Raw genomic sequence first — 16,955 nt, 5'->3', positions numbered from 1 at the left:
AAAAAAAAAACTCCTACAATTTCTTCTAAATCTTAACCTATATCTACCCTTTGACTCAGCCTTTCCACCCCTAAGTATTTACTCAGGAAAAATGAAAACATATATCCACAAAAGACTTGTACACGAATGTTCATAGCAGTTTTATTCCAAGTAGTCAGAAACTAGATACAACCCAAATGTTCATTAGCAGGTAACTGGACAAACAAAATGTAGTGTATCAACTCAATGGAATACTACTCATCAATTAAAAAACAGAACAAGCTGCTGATGCATACAGTGTGGACGAATCTCATAGATACTGAATTGAGAAAATAAGTCAAACATAAATGAGTACACACTGTATTATTCCATTTATATGCAGCTCTATAACAGGCAAAACTAATTAGTCTATGGTGATAGAAAACAAAGTAGTTGTCAGAGGCAGGAGAGGGATGATTGGCTGCAAAGGGGTATGAGAGAACTTTCTAGGGTTCTGTCAGTGTTCTACATCTTGATCGAGATGGTGGTTATGTGGGTATATTTGTCAAAACTCACCAAACTGGGTGTGGTGGCTCGTACCTGTAATCCCAGCACTTTGGGACGTTGACGCAGGCGGATCACCTGAGCTCAGGAGTTCAAGACCAGCCTGGACAACATGGAGAAACCCCATTTCTACAAAAAAGTAGCCAGGTGTGGTGGTGTACACCTCTTATCCCAGCTATTTGGGAGGCTGAGGTGGGAGAATCGATTGAGCCCGGGAGGCCAAGGCTGCAGTGAGCCAAGATCATGCCACTGGACTCCCACCTGGGTGACAGAGGGAGACCCTGTCTCAAACAACAACAACAACAACAATGACAAAACCCACAAAACTATATATTGAGGAAAACATTCTTGTATATTGATAACTGCCTCATTTTTTTTTCCAGTGGCCACTACTATTCCATGGCATGTATGTGCAATAATTGATTGTGACATTTACCTACATATGGGCATTCAGATTGTCTCCAGGTATTTCGTTTTGTATTTTGAGACAGTCTTCCTCTGTTGCCCAGGCTGGAGTGCAGTGGCATGACCAAGGCTTACTGCAGCCTGGACCTCCTGGGCTCAAATGATCCTCCCATCTCTGCCTCCCCAGTAGCTGAGACTACAGGCACATGCCACCAGGCCCAGCTAATTTTTAAATTTTTGGTAGAGATGAGTCTATGTTGCCCATGTCTATGTTGCCCAGGCTGGTCTCAAACTCCTCAGCTCAAGCGATCCTCTCACTTGCCCTCCCCAGGTGTTCTTTGAGAAGAATGACAACTCTGTTGGTGAAAATACATGTGAACTAAATTGCAGTGAACTGAACTGAACCAAACTGAAACATGGACAGTACCAGGTTGGCAAATATTTAAAATAATTCTTTAAAAATCACACAAAAAGATGGTTGTCACTAATTATTAGGGAAATGTGAATCATAACCACAATTTGATCCCTTCTTACACCCACTAGGATGGCCATTTTAAAAAAAAGCACAGAAAACAACAAGTGTTATTGGGCATGTGAGAAAATTAGAACTCTTGTATGCTGCTGGTGAGATTGTAAAATGGTGTAACCACTCTGGAAAACAGAATGGCAGTTCCTTGAAAAATTAAAAATAGAACTACTATAGTATCCAACAATTCTACTTCTGGGTATATATATTCAAAAGAATTGAAAGCAAGAACTCAAACAGATATTTGTATACCCATGTTCATGACAGCATTATTCATAATAGCTAAGAGGTGGAAATAATCCAAATGTCCATTGACAGGTGAACGGCTAAACAAATGTGGTATATACATACAATGGAATATTAGCCTTAAAAAAGGAAGGAAATTCAAATATATACTACAATATGGGTGAACCTCAAGGATATTAGGCCCAGTGATATAAGCCAGACACAAAAAGACAAGTTTTTGTTTTTTTTTTTTTGAGATGGAGTCTCACTCTGTTGCCCAGGCTGGAGTGCAGTGGCACAGTCTTGGCTCACTGCAACCTCCGCTTCCCAGATTCAAGTGATTCTTCTGCCTCAGCCTCCCGAGTAGCTAGGATTACAGGCACCCACCACCACACCCAGCTAATTTTTTGTATTTTTGGTGGAGATGGGGTTTCAATATGTTGGCCAGGCTCAAACTCCTGACCTTGTAATCTGCCCGCCTCAGCCTCCCAAAGCGCTGGGATTCCAGGCATGAGCCACTGCACCCAGCCAAAAAAAAAAAAAAGACAAATTTGTATGATTCCACTTATATAAGATACCTAGAACAGACAAATTCATTGAGACAAAAAGTCAAATAGTAGTTACTAGAGACTGAGGGGAGGGGAGAACAGACAGTTATTGCTTAATGGGTACAGAGTCTCAATTTGGAATGATGGAAAACTTCTGTAGATAGATAATAGATACTGATGATTGCACAACAATGTGAATGTACTTAATACAACTGAATTTTAAAATGGTTAGAATAGTAAATTTTATTTTATATATATTCTACCACAATGAAAAAAATTCCATCAAAATGAGTGTCATCTGGGACAGTCACCCCACAGGGCAGTTTGATGACATATATCAGTCTTAAAAATAGTCAAGCCCTTTGATTAACATTCTGTACTAGGAATTTCTCATAAGAAAATAGACAAGTGTGGGCCGGGCGCGGTGGCTCATGCCTGTAATCCCAGCACTTTGGGAGGCCGAGGCAGGCAGATCACGAGGTCAGGAGATCGAGACCATCCTGGCTAACATGGTGAAACCCCGTCTCTACTAAAAATGCAAAAAATTAGCCGGACGTGGTGGCGGGCGCCTGTAGTCCCAGCTACTTGGGAGGCTGAGGCAGGAGAATGGCGTGAACGCAGGAGGCGGAGCTTGCAGTGAGCCAAGATTGCGCCACTGCACTCCAGCCTGGGCGACTGAGTGAGACTCCGTCTCAAAAAAAAAAAAAAGAGAAAATAGACGAGTGTTAGAGGGACATTCATCTCAGCAATATCTACAATAATACCTCTAGCTGCCCTAAGTGTCCCAAAATACAGAATTTATTAAGAAAATATAAATATATCAATATGCTAGAATAATTTGTGGTCATTTAAAAATACGTTGTAGATCTACAAAATTCAATGCACAGTGCAATCCAATTTTGCAAATATGTGATGCTTATTTATAAATATATATTAATGTATGTAATATATAGCTATATTATATTTTATATATTTGTTTGTTTGTTTTTTGACATAGAGTCTTGCTCTGTTGCCCAGGCTGGAGTAGAATGGTGTGATCTCAGCTCACTGCAACCTCTGCCTCCCAGGTTCAAGCTATTCTCGTGTCTCAGCCTCCCGAGTAGCTGGGATTACAGGCATCCACAACCGCGCCTGGCTAATTTTTGTATTTTTAGTAGAGATGGGGTTTTGCCATGTTGGTCAGGTTGGTCTCGAACTCTGGACCTCAGGTGATCCACTTGCCTCGGCCTCCCAAAGTGCTGGGATTACAGGCGTGAGACACTGCGCCTGGCCTTTTATTTCATATATTTTAAAATCTGAAAGAACATATATTCCAAATGTTAACAGTGACAATTTCTAAAATATGGTCTTAAGAATAAGACTTTCAGCCAGGCATGGTGGCTCACACCTGTAATCCTAGCACTTCGGGAGGCCAAGGCAGGAGAATTATTTGAGACTAGTTGTTCAAGACCAGCCTGGTCAACATAGCAAGACCCCATAAAATTTTTTAAAAGAATAAAACTTTTTTATTTTTGGCTTATCTATATTGCCTTCTTGGGTTTTTCCTCAAATAAAATAATATACTTCAGGCATAATTAGAAAAAAAACAAGTGAATTTGGGCAAAACTCACATCTAACCTTTCTTTATAATGCTGGATGTCAAAGAGGCTATCTGTGAAACAAGAGGTGACTCTACTGGCAAGTTTTCCTTTGGTTTGTTTTTTTCTTTTTTCTTTTTCCATTCAACAAGAGGATAACTTGACATTTTGGCTTACCAGTTCAAGGTTGCAATTTTTATAATGCATTATAAGAGATGTACACCTCCATAGTACAGGTGTAGGTGGGAGATGACAGTAGCAGGTGATTTGGTATTCTGAGTTTAACACATCGTTTAGCAGTATCTTCTTCTTTTTCTTTTTTTTTTTTTTTTTAAGAGAGAGATGGAGTCTCCCTCTGTCACCCAGGCTGGAGTGCAGTGGCAGGATAGTAGCTCACTGCAGCCGCCAGCTCGCCTGTAATCCTAGCTACTTGAGGATTGCTCAAGCAATCCTCCCATCTCAGCCTCCTGAGTAGCTGGGATTACAGGTGTGTACACCAGTCCCAGCATTATCTTTGAAGAACCAAGAAAGGCTTTACAGAGGAAGCAACAGTAAAATGCCCATTTAATATATAAAGCCTCTCTAACATGACAGAATGAATTGCATGGGCAAAGGCAGGGGAACCTGAATGGTCCAGTTTGGATGGATATTTACTATATCTATTCATACAATTCAACAAACAGTTATTGGACATCTAAGTGCCACACATGCTCCTCTAGGCACTAGAGGTGCAGCAGTGAAGAAAACAGTCCCTATTCTGATTCTAATTGTGAAAGATAGGTTTTAAAAAGCAAGCAAATGGCTGGGCGCGGTGGCTCACGCCTGTAATCCCAGCACTTTGGGAGGCGGAGGTGGGTGGATCATGAGGTCAGGAGATCCAGACCGTCCTGGCAAACATGGTGAAAGCCTGTCTCTACTGAAAATACAAAAAATTAGCCGGGTGTGGTGGCAGGCAACTTTAGTCCCAGCTACTTGGGAGGCTGAGGCAGAAGAAGGGCGTGAACCTGGGAGGCGGAGCTTGCAGTGAGCTGAGATTGCACCACTGCACTCCAGCCTGGGTGACAGAGCAAGACTCTGTCTCAAAAAAAAAAAAAAAAAAAAAAAAAGCAATCAAATAAGAACATGATATGTCCAGCAATAATAAGTGTTAGGAAGGAAAATAAAGCAGAATAAGGAGATAAAGAGGGCCAGGAAGAAGAAAGGTGACCAAGGAGGGTCTTTCCTGATGGTGTCAAAGGAAAGAGAAATTAGTTAAGCCACATGGATTTCTGGGAGAAAGGCCTCCTAGATAAAACAGCAGGTACAAAGGCCCCTGACGGGGAAGCATGAAGGGAATGAGAATGAAGGTTGGAGAGACAGACCTAGGACTGTGTGATTAAAGTCCTTGGATGCCAATTAATCTAGTCATAGGAATTCTTCCAGGAATATAAAGGCAAGAACACTGGCCTAGGAATCAAGATTTCTGGAATTAAGTCCTGAGTCTGCTACTAACTTGCTTTGTGTCCTTGGATGAGTCACTTCAAGTCCCTGGGACTCAGTTTCCCCATGCATCAGGTGCCAGCAATCATCTTTACTTATCTATCTTCAGGTGAGGCTCAAAGGAAGGTGGAAGATGTGGAAGAGTTTAGAATGTGTGCCGTTCTCTTCAAGGGGGAAGGAGTATGACTGTTACGTCCATAGAGGGGCTGGGAGAACAAGGGGCCCTCACTGTGTGGAAGGAAGCACTCTAGAAGTAAGGTATTGAACAAGGGAGTTGGCTATCCTAAAATTGGGAAAAAAGAGGTATCTTGGGTACCCTGAAAATCACTTTGGAGTCCCCTCCCAAGGTTAGGCAGAAACCAGGCAGAATGAGAGGGATTGTCTTTGGAGACCTCCTTCCAAAAAAATGCCTACATGACCTGAAGGTGGCTTGAAGCTCTCTCAATTTGACACTTTGTGAGTGAGTGTGTGTGTGTGTGTGTGTGTGTGTGTGTGTGTGTGTGTGTTAAGGGACAGAGTCAGGACAAGTCCAACATGGTGAGGGAAGGAAAGAAAGTATACAGGACAGTGGAGCAGGTCCAGGGAAGAGGGCGAAGTTCAGGACTTTGCACCAAACCTTCTCTCCCTGAGACCAAAGCAATGGTTCTCTGAGAGACCATTGTTAGAAGAAGAATAAAAGAGCTATCATTAATCAATTCCTTGCTAGCATTTATAGAGCATTGCAGGAAGTGCTTTGCAAGCATTATCTCCTTTAATCTTCACAAAACCCCTATGACATAGGTGCTATCATCCTCAGTTTGTTGATAAGGAAACTGAGATTTAGAGAGATTAAGTAACTTGCCTAAGATTGCACAGCTAATGAAGGACATAACTAGATTTTGAACCCATTGCTCATAAATGCACATTAAAAATATGTGTTGACCAGGTGTGGTGGCTCATGCCTATAATCCCAGCACTTTGGGAGGCTGAGGTGGGTGGATCACTTGAGGTTAGGAGGTTGAAGCACCAGTGAGCAGTGTTCACACTCCAGCCTGGGCTATAAAGTGAGACATATATGTATACATATATATGTATATGTGTATTTTTTTACATATATACATATATATTTATTTACATATGTTTATATATTTACATATATTTTTTGAGACAGGGTGTCACTCTGTACTTATACATACATATACACATACATATACACACATATGTGTATATATATGCCCAGAGAGGGTGTCCTCAGGGAAAGAAAGAATAAAGAAACATCTGAGAAGGAATTCAAAAACTCTAGCTTCCAGTCCTTGTTTCACCTGACACACTGTGTCACCCTAACAAGTCCCTTCCCCTCTCTGCTTCTCAGCAACCTGCCTCCACCATCTTCCTAATTTCTCAGCCCATTGGCCTTTAAACTTTCTGGGGTTCCTGCATCATGCTACTGGGGCCTCTTGCCACATCTCCAGCTGTGTCAGACTCAGGTTCTGGATGGAACCTGAAGCCTTGATGGCCTGTGGGTGGAGGAACTGAGAGGAGACTCCAGGGAATTCTCTAGATTTCTGACACTTTAGATCTTTCTCTGGGACCCTTTGCAAGTCCCGTAACTTGAGCCTTATCGACCAGTGGGTTGGTACTTTGAGAAGTCAAGAAGCCACACACTCCCCTCTCTGGAGGTACACAATTTAGGTAATAACCTAAGTCATGCCAACATACCTCTGCTGCAAAAAATGCTTAAGGGAGCAGAGCAGCTAACACGGTTATTGCAGTTTCCTGACTATCCATATATAACAGTATACATGGATACTCAGTTACCTCACTGAGTTAGAGAGGAGAGGAGCCCAGAGAGGAGCTCACTGAGAGGAGCCCAGAATCAGCTCACCACCCCAAGGAAGCCAGCTGGTCTGCACCTCCAAAATCTGCTTGCCTCAGTCACAACTCGCTCAGCGTCTTTTGAAGACCAGGAAATTAGAGAGTACTTTGAACATAACCCCTGGAAAAGCCACTAGACATGGCATAACTCATCCCCTACCTTTCACAAGTGGGACAGGGAGGCCCAGGGAGGCTGTGTCACTCAGCTGGAATCAGAACTCAGGCCTTCTGACCCCATGCTGTTTCTTTGACTCTTGCCCGCATTTCACCCCTTAGCCAATTTCTGGACCCCATAGAGTCTTCCTTTGGTATGCTTCTCCTAGTGTTTTTCTCGTCACTAAGCCCAACAGCACCTCAGGCCAGGCCACATCATCCCTCCCTGGATTATTGCAACAGTCTCTTCTGGTCTCCCTCCTCCAAGTCTCCCCTTCCTTCACTCATCCTGCATAATGAGCCATGTCACTCTGACCCAAATTTGTCAGGGGCTCCCCACCTCCTCCACTGAAGAAAACCCAAAGGCCCCAGCCTGACATTCAAGGTTCTCCACTACCTAGTGCCAACCTGCTTCTGGCTTCCCATCCCCCCACCTCCTCTCCTCACACATCTTTAGTCCAACTCAGCTGGACTGGTTGCTGTTCCCAGGATCTCCCTTCTCCTGCATTTCATCAGTGCTGTTTCTTCCAATGAGTTCGCAGGACTACCTTGCCTACTGCTCCATCTGCCACCTTTACCTGTCCGAATTCTACCATCCTACTTGGCTGGGTTCAAATGCACCCTCACACCATGAAACCTCCTCACACTCCACTCCCAATGGAAGAAATTGCTCCCTTCTCTGGACCTCAAAGCACTATTATGACCCTATTATGGGTGGATCTACATTAGGCCTTAGTATTTACGTACCTGTTTCCTCATTTAGCAGGATGCATTAGTAAAATACATGAACAACTGATCTGTATGCTTCCCATAAGCCCAGTATGGTGCCTTTTGCTCAGTGATTCATTCCTTCTTTCAGCAACAATTTCTTGAACAGAGGCTGGATGTGTTGGCTCACACCTGTAATCTCCGAGTTTTGGGAGGCCACAGCAGCAGAATTGCCTGAGGACAGGAGTTTAAGACCAGTCTGAGCAAGATAGCAAGACCCCATATCTCCAAAAACTTTAAAAAATTAGCCATACATGGTGGTGCACACTTGCAGTTTCAGCTACTTGGGAGGCTGAGGCAGGAGGATCACTTGAGCCCAGCAATTCAAGACTACAGTGAGCTATGATCATGCCACTGTACTTTAGCCTACACAGCAGAGCAAGACCCTGTCTCTAAAAAATAAAAATAATGATTATTAAAGAGAGTTTTAGAGTCCAATAGACCTAAGTATGAGTCTAAGCTCTATCACTTGTTAGTAGTATAACCTTGAACAAATTAACCATTGTAAAACAGGGGTCACAATATCTATTTCACAAATGTATTGTAATGAATAATGAGATAACATATGCATTGTGCTAAGCATATACCATATGTTATATCATTAGCATGTAATAGTGTTAATAGTATTAACTACTAATATTGGCTTATTAATTGGATAATATAATTATCTCATTAGCATGTAATAGTATTACTAGTATTAACTATTACATATTGGCTTATTAATTGGATTGTTATGTTATCCAATATTACTATTAAATAATCATGCTCCTACTATGTGCCTGGAATTGTGCAGGGGCAACCCGGAAGCGCCAGACAGAAGAACTACACAAGACAAGGAGCACAGAGGCAAGTTGGAGCACCATTGCACCCTGAAAACAGGTGGTGCTTGGTAAGTTATTTGCCAAATGAGAGGGAACCTGTGGTGCAAAGCAGAACCCTGGGAGTCTCTGCCACTGTCATGACCTGTGACCTTGAGTAAGACTCATCTCTTTCCTGGGCTCAGTGTCCTCAGATGATCCACTCATCTGCCCCAGTTCCATAATTCCAAGATATGGGAAGTAACACTGGGCCTTTGGATGATATTCCTTCATTCCTCCAACTCAGGCAGGAGCATGTTTTTACCTGCTCAATTCAGGAGTTTGGCCCACAGAGGCTGGTACCACCCACCGAAGAGGTCACACCTGTCTCTGAAGCAAGAAACACTAATCACTCTACAAGGTCCTGCCCTGTCATCCAGGCTGGAGTACAGTGGTGCCATCATAACTCACTATAGTTTCTAACTCCTGGGCTCAAGCGATCCTTCTGTCTCAGCCCCCAAAGTGCTGGGATTACAAGTGTGAGCCACTGTGCCTGGCCTGGTTTTTGTGTTCCTGGAATCCCAGCCTCACTGGCAGGTTGACTGAAGGGTGGTCAGCTGGCAGTGTGGGGGATGAGGCTCACAGGTGAGTGCCATGGTGAGGTCCTCAGCAGTACCTGCAGGCCTGTGGGCCACCTCCTGTCAGGAGCTCCTTCTCTACCTCATCTTACATTGCAGAGGGAGCTGAGGTCCATGGGGTAACAGTCACACTGAGGAATGGCTCTCAGAGAGCCGACTTCTGCAGGTCCTGAGTGACATCTCACCTTCCCACTCCACCTGCTCTCATCCTGGGTTCTGAGTTTTCAGAAAAGCAAGGTATTTGGCAGACAATGATGCCTACGTTACACTGCTGACTTTTGCCTGCATTTTTAATAATTAATGACTCATTGAAATACCTCAGACTTTCGTACAGCTGGGTCCAAGTGTCAAACTGGAGGTGAAGTGGGAGAAGGGCTAGAGGGATGCTGGTTTTGGAGTAGCCTCAGAATCGGGACTAAGGCTTCACTTCTCCTTGCTGTATCCCCTCCTTTTCCTCCCCTCTGCACTAGTGGTATAGGCTTTGGTACAGGGACTTGAGCGCCAGCTTGGCCATTTACCAGCCGAGGGATCTAGGACCCAAGTAACTTAACCCTTTTGAGTCTCAGTGCTCTTGTCTGTAAAATGGGGATAGCAATAGGGTCATTGTGAAGACCGAAGCTGTACCACTTGTCACAAGACATAGTTCATATATTCTTTTTTGTGTCTGTCTCCTGCTCTATGAGGTCAGGGCCCCAGCTCAAGACTCCATCTTTGAGTCTAGATAAGGTGACAATAATAAGAAAGATAAAAGTGAATCATTTTGTTGAACATTAAATATGTGCTTGGCAGTGTGCCGAAACATTTTCCATATGCTGTCTCATTTATCTTAAATGTTATTATCTCCATTTTGCAAATGAGGTCCCCAGAAGTTACATAATTATTGTGAGGTTACCTAGATAATGAGAGGGTGAGCCAGAATTGCAGCCAAGTGTGCCCAACTGTGAAGCCCCTGCTGAGTCTGTTGGGTGATAAGTGTTCAGAGAGAAGCTTGCTGCTCTACCAGCAATGGTCATGTTCCCACTTTGTGCTTTTAGAAATGGTGGTGAGCAATAGGAAATGTCATCCCTGAGGCTGGCAGATATAGTAGGGGATGAGACTTAGGATGAAGTAAGATTGACATGCACCTATCCAGTGCTTATTGTCCCCAGTGAAATAAGCAATAAATGGAGGCCCAGAGAGCTTCAGGAGCCTGGTTAGAGTCAAAATTGGCACTAAGATCCTTCTTAAGAGACCAGCTGGTCAAGTTCTGCCAAATTTGACAGGTGCAGAGACAGTTTCAGAGTGATCTGCCTAAGCCCAGAGGAACTGGCTCTTGAACCCAGGCCTCCGACTTCCAGCCAACACATTCTTCCTGCTGCCCCAGATTGAGAACAGTGTTGAGGCAGTTCCCTGTGAAGGACTCTGGGGAAGGTAGGCTGGGTGTCTTGCAGCTTCTCACCCCATGGCTCCTCTCTGAAGCCAGACTGGGATTTGAGATCTAGAGGAAAGAGCTATAGGAAAGATCTAGAGGATGAGGCAGTTCCAGTAACCTGGGTTCTGGTTCCAATCCAAAACTGACATGCATGACAGGCACTAAGCAAGCCTTTATTAGATCAAATTTAATCCCCACGGTAGAGGTGATACTCAAAGAATACAGAGGACTTGCCTAAGGTCACTCAGCATGTCAGGGGCTGAACTGGGGCTCAGATCCTCCAGAGGTTAACCTCTTATTGACTTCAGCTTTAGAGGAAGGGTCAGGAGCACTTTGTCTCTTTCAGCTTTCCATCTTCCTTCTTCACTGCCCCCATGCCTAGACATCAGCTTCCAAGGGTAGCCTGAGGCCAGCTCAATAGTTTCCTTTTCTGGCCCCTCTCTTTACCTGGTAACCTTTTGGCTGTTACCCATGGACCTGGATTCACCCCATCCAGCAGCTCCTTCCCCTACTTCAAAGCATCTCCAATTCTGCTTTCTCCAGCAAATCCTTCCCCATTCAGATTTCTGACTGTAATAGCCTTGAGCTGTCCACTCAAGGATATCAGGTCCTAATCCCTGGCACCTGTAAATGCTACTGTGTTTTGAATAAGAATCTTTGCAAATGTGGTAAAACTAAGAATTTTTTTTTTTTTTTTTTTTTCAGATGGAGTCTCATTCTGTTGCCCAGGCTGGAGAGCAATAGTGTGATCTTGGCTGACTGCAACCTCTGCCTCCCGGGTTCAAGCGATTCTCCTGCCTCAGCTTGTAGAGTAGCTGGGATTACAGGCACCTGCCACTATGCCCAGCTAATTTTTGTATTTTTAGTAGAGATGGAGTTTCCCCATGCTGGCCAGGCCGGTCTCAAACTCCCAACCTCAGGCTATCCGCCTGCCTTGGCTGGCCTCCCAAAATGCTAGGATTACAGGCGTGAGCCACCGTGCCTGGCCTAAAGTAAGAATCTTGAGATGAGGAGAGATCATCCTGGATTATCTAGGTGGGCCCTAAATGCCATCAAAACTGGCTTTATGAAGGAGAGGCAGAGGGAGACAGACAGACACAGAGAAGACGGTGATGTGAAGACAGAGGCACATTGTGACTCCACTCATAGGAGGTACCTGGAGTGGTCAAATTCAGAGAGACAGAAAGTAGACCAGTTGTTTCCAGGAGCTGGGAGGAGGGGGAATGGGAAGTAAGCCTTTACAGTATGGAGTTTCAGTTGGGGAAGTTCTGGAGATGGATGATGGTGGTGGTTGCTCAACATTGTGAATGTACTTAATGCTACTGAACTGTACACTTAAAAATGGCTATTATGGTAACCTTTATGTTATGTTTATCCACCCACCCCCACAGAGGCAAAGATTGGAGTGATATGGTACAAGCCAAGGCATGTTGGCAGCCACTAGAAGCTGGCAAGGAAGGACTGTCCCCTAGAACCTCAGTAGTGTCACTAGAAGCTGGCAAGGAAGGACTGTCCCCTGGAACCTCAGTAGTGTCACCAGAAGCTGGCAAGGAAGGACTGTCCCCTAGAACCTCAGTAGTGTCACTAGAAGCTGGCAAGGAAGGACTGTCCCCTGGAACCTCAGTAGTGTCACTAGAAGCTGGCAAGGAAGGACTGTCCCCTAGAACCTCAGTAGTGTGGTTCTGCTAACACCTTGCTTTCAGCCCAGTGAAACTGATTTCATACTTTTGCCTGCCAGAACTATGAGAGAATAAATTTCGATTGTTTTATGCTGCTGAGTTGATGGTAATGTGTTACAGTAGCCACAGGAAACAAATGTAGCTGTGTACTACCTAATAATGTTTCCATCAATGATGGACCGTACATGCAACAGTGATCTCATAAGATTATAATGGAGCTGAAAAATTCCTGACATTGTAGCTGTCCTAGTATGGCAGCAGGACACATTTCTCACATTTGTAGTGATGCTGGTGTCAACAAACCTATTGTACTGACAGTTGTATAAAAGTATTAGAAAAATGTGGAACCAGCCCAAATCCCCATCAACGAACAAGTATATAAAGAAATTGTGGTAGGTATGTGTATATATATATGATGGAATACTACTCAGCCATAAAAAGGAACAAATTAATGGCATTCACAGCAACCTGAATGGAACTGGAGACTATTATTGTAAGTGAAATAACTCAGGAATGGAAAACCAAACATAGCATGTTCTCAGTCATAAGTGGGAGCTAAGCTATGAGAATGCAAAGGCATAAGAAAGATACAATGGACTTTGGGGACATGGGGGAAAGAGGGGTAGGGGGGTGAGCAACAAAAGGCTACAAATTGGGTTCAGTGTATACTGCTCGGGTGATGGGTGTACCAAAATCTCACAAATCAACAATAAAGATCTTACTCAGGTAACCAAATACCACCTGTTCCTCAAAAAACTATGGAAATAAAAAATAAAGAAGTGCATTTGCACATTAAAAAAGTATAACACATAAAATTATCTATAGTATATAACACTTGATAATGGTAACCAATGACTATGTTACTGGTTTATGTATTTACGATGCTTTTTTCATTGTTTTATAGTATACTCCACTTATAAAAAAAACAGTTAACTGTAAAACAGCCTCAGGTAGGTCCTTCAGAAGGTATTTCAGAAGAAGGCACTGTTATCACAGGAGATGACAGCTCCTTGTGTGTTACTGCTCCCTGAAGACCTTTCAGTGGGGCAAGATCCTGACCTTGTGCAGACCAAGGGTAATGTGTGTGTTTGTGTCTTCATTTTTAACAAAAAGTTGAAAATGTAAAAAAAAATTTAAGAGAGAAAAGCTTATAGAATCAGGATATAAAGAAAGAAATTTTTTTGTACAGTGGTACAATGTGTTTGTGTTTTAAGTTAACTTATTACAAAAGAGTCAAAAAGTAAAACAAAAGATTTGTACAGTTAAAAAGTTATAGTAAGTTAAATTTATTATTCAAGAAGGAAAAGTATTTTAAAAATAAATTTAGTGAACTTAAGTGTCCAGTATTTATAAAGTCTACAGTAGTGCACAGTAATGTCTTAGGCCTTCACATTCACTAACCATTCACTCACTGACTCACCTAGAGCAGCTTCCAGATCTACAAGCTCCATTCATGGTCAGTGCCCTATACAAGTGTACCATTTTTATCTTTTGTTTGTTTGTTTGTTTCAGGGTCTCGCTCTGTTGCCCAGGTTGAAGTGCAGTGGTGTAATAATGGCTCATGGCAGCCACGACCTCCCAGGCTCCCTCCCTCCCTCCCTTCGTATCACCATGCCTGGCTAGTTTTCCTTCATTCCCTCCCTCCCTTCCTCCCTCCCTCCCTCCCTCTCTCCCTTCCTCCCTCCCTCCCTTCCTTCCTTCCTTCCTTTCTCTTTTCCTTCCTTCCTTCCTTCCTTCCTTCCTTCCTTCCTTCCTTCCTCTCTCTTTTCCTTCCTCCCCTTCCCCTTCCCCTTCCCTTCCTCTTTCTCTCTCTCTCTCTCCCCCTCTCTTTCTTTTTGTTTCTCAGAGATGGGGTTTCACCATGTTGCCCAGGCTAGTCTTAAACTCCTGGGCTCAAGCAATCTTCCCACCTTTGCCTCCCAAACCGTTGGGATTGCAGGCATGAGCCACTGCTCCTGGCTCCATTTATTATCTTTTATACTGTATTTTTACTGTACCTTTTCTGTGTTTAGATAACAAATCATTACTATTATGTTACAGTTGCCTACAGTATTCACTACAGTAACATGCTGTACAGGTTTGTAGCCCAGGAGCAACAGGCTAGACCATACAGCCTAGGTGTGTAGGCTATCCCTCCCATCTAGGTTTATGTAAAGACACTCTATGATGTTCCCACAAGGATGAAACTTCCTATGATGCATTTCTCAGAACATATCCTGTTGTTAAGTGACACATGACTGTATGCTAATCAATAGCCTGCTTCTCTGGGCTTTCCACACCTGAACTCCCAATGAGAAAAAAGGAAAGAAGAAAAAATTATAGCAGCTCTCTTCATCCCTCATCTTTGCTGGTGTCTCACTGTCAATGAGACCCCTTCACACTCATCATATGAGAGAGTCATTGCTGTCAATGCTGTATTACAGATGTTCGAAGGGAGGGTTGCAAATGCCAAGTGAGCTGTCAATGGTCTACTGCTTATTGGTAGCTGAGCTGACAATCGAACTAGCCAAGTAGCTTCTCTCTTCAACCCTTACTTCCCTAAACTCAAAATCTCTGCACCTAGGGTGTTGACTTCTTTGTGTGACAAGAGTTCAAGAGCTGGCCATTCCACTGTGGGGTCCTTTGCCAAGAAGCACAGTTCAACCAGTGAGAGGTGGACACTGTACCCTTGGGACCTTCTCGGGAGAAGCTCCCAGGCTGGCAGGAGAGGTGGGACCCCCAAGGGTCCTGGACAGATGAGTGTGGAGGGAGGAAGAGGAGACAGGACAGTTCCTACTTAGTGATGAGTCCTTACCCTCCTAATGCTGGGTTCTCCTTGTCATCTGTAGACACTAGTGACCTCAGAGTCACTTGAATATTTGTTCTTCTTCTGACAGTCAGATACAGCTGTGGCTCTGTGGGCAAATGTCTTTTTAAATGTGGAACCCTCATCTGACCACTGATTGTAAACTTATGTATACTTGGATAGGGAGGGGGCTGCTTCCTGCTCTCAGCTCTGTCTTTCCTTATCAGCCTCATCTTTCCTATGGCCTGAGTGTCTGGCTGACTTTTTTCTTTCTCGGGGGTCTGCTAACAAGGTCCCCTTTAGTGACCAGATCGTGGTTTTGATTGGCACCCATGAGGGCAAGAGAGAGTCCAACAGGATCCTACCACTGAGCAGTGGCCCAGCAGCTCAGGCCAGCTGCATGGGAGCAGGTGCGTGTCACACTGTGTTCTCCTGGAAGCATCCATTCGGGGCAATGGGTTTAAAGTGTCCTTTTAGAAGAGACCAATGAGAAAGAGAGATGGCAAAAGGGTCTCAGGCAGCCTGGGGAATGACTGTGGTAGGGAGTTTCTTACAGTTGACATCCTTTTTATATATGTTTATTTGTAGCCCCTGCTAGTCCCTCCCTAAATATTGTAACCCCTTCCCTACTCCTCATGCTTGTCGTCTTCTGGAATGTCCCTCACTCCCACCTTACCTGGCTTATTCCTCCTTTTCTTTCAGGTCCCTGCTCAAACCAGAGCTTTCACAGATCTTACTCTAACCTCACCTTATCCCCAGGTCAAATTCCTTGGTAGCCATTTGGGGTATTAGTATTTCTCCTTCAAAGCATGTGTCACAATGGTAATTTCATAGGTAGTTGTCTCATCTTTGATGCTGATCTATCTCTGTCATTGGTCAGGAAGCTCTGTGAGGGAAAGAGCTGTGTGAGTCTTTTCATAGTGGTATTCCAGGGTTGGCACATATGACCTGGCACATAGAAGCTGCTCTTTTGTTGCAAGAATAAATGAGTGCATGAATGGATGCATTTTCTGACCTCTGCCTGGGCCCCATCCTTTCCTTTCTTTACCCATTTATGTTTGGCTCTCCTAAAAAGATCAAAGAATGGCTCTGTCCCTCCTTTGAAGTCCTTTAGTATTTCCAGTTCTCTCTCCTGCTCGCTTCACTTTCTATGCCTTGTATTTTTGGAACTTGGCATGGTCTGGCTGCCTGCACCGCATCTGGGTTCAGGGCTGGACTTTTCCTGTGGGTGGGTTCACTTCCAGACTAGAACAGAAGCTTCCTAAGGGCAGGGACTCTTCCTGGGATACATCCAGGTGAAAAAACTGGCTGAATGCAGGAACGAATGAACACAGGCAAAAGGCGAGTTGGTCCAAGCTGCAGCTGACAGCTGAGCTCTAAGTCTTGGCAGGCATTCACAGCAGTGAGCCCCTGCTTTCAGATTCCTCGGAAGAATTCCTGCTTCCTCTGGGCAGGCATTATACTGGCCCCAGGACATAGCCTTATGTAGTTTGCAGTCCTGGGGGATGTGTGGGGGAAATGGGGAAGACCTGTGGGGATGATGTCCAAATAATGATTCTTTGTCTGCAGCTTCGGTGGGAAGAACAGG

The sequence above is a fragment of the Theropithecus gelada genome, chromosome 10 (assembly GCF_003255815.1).
Source record: "Theropithecus gelada isolate Dixy chromosome 10, Tgel_1.0, whole genome shotgun sequence".
Lineage (NCBI taxonomy): Eukaryota > Metazoa > Chordata > Mammalia > Primates > Cercopithecidae > Theropithecus > Theropithecus gelada.
The sequence above is the reverse complement of the archived record's forward strand: the minus strand, read 5'-3'. Positions refer to the sequence as shown.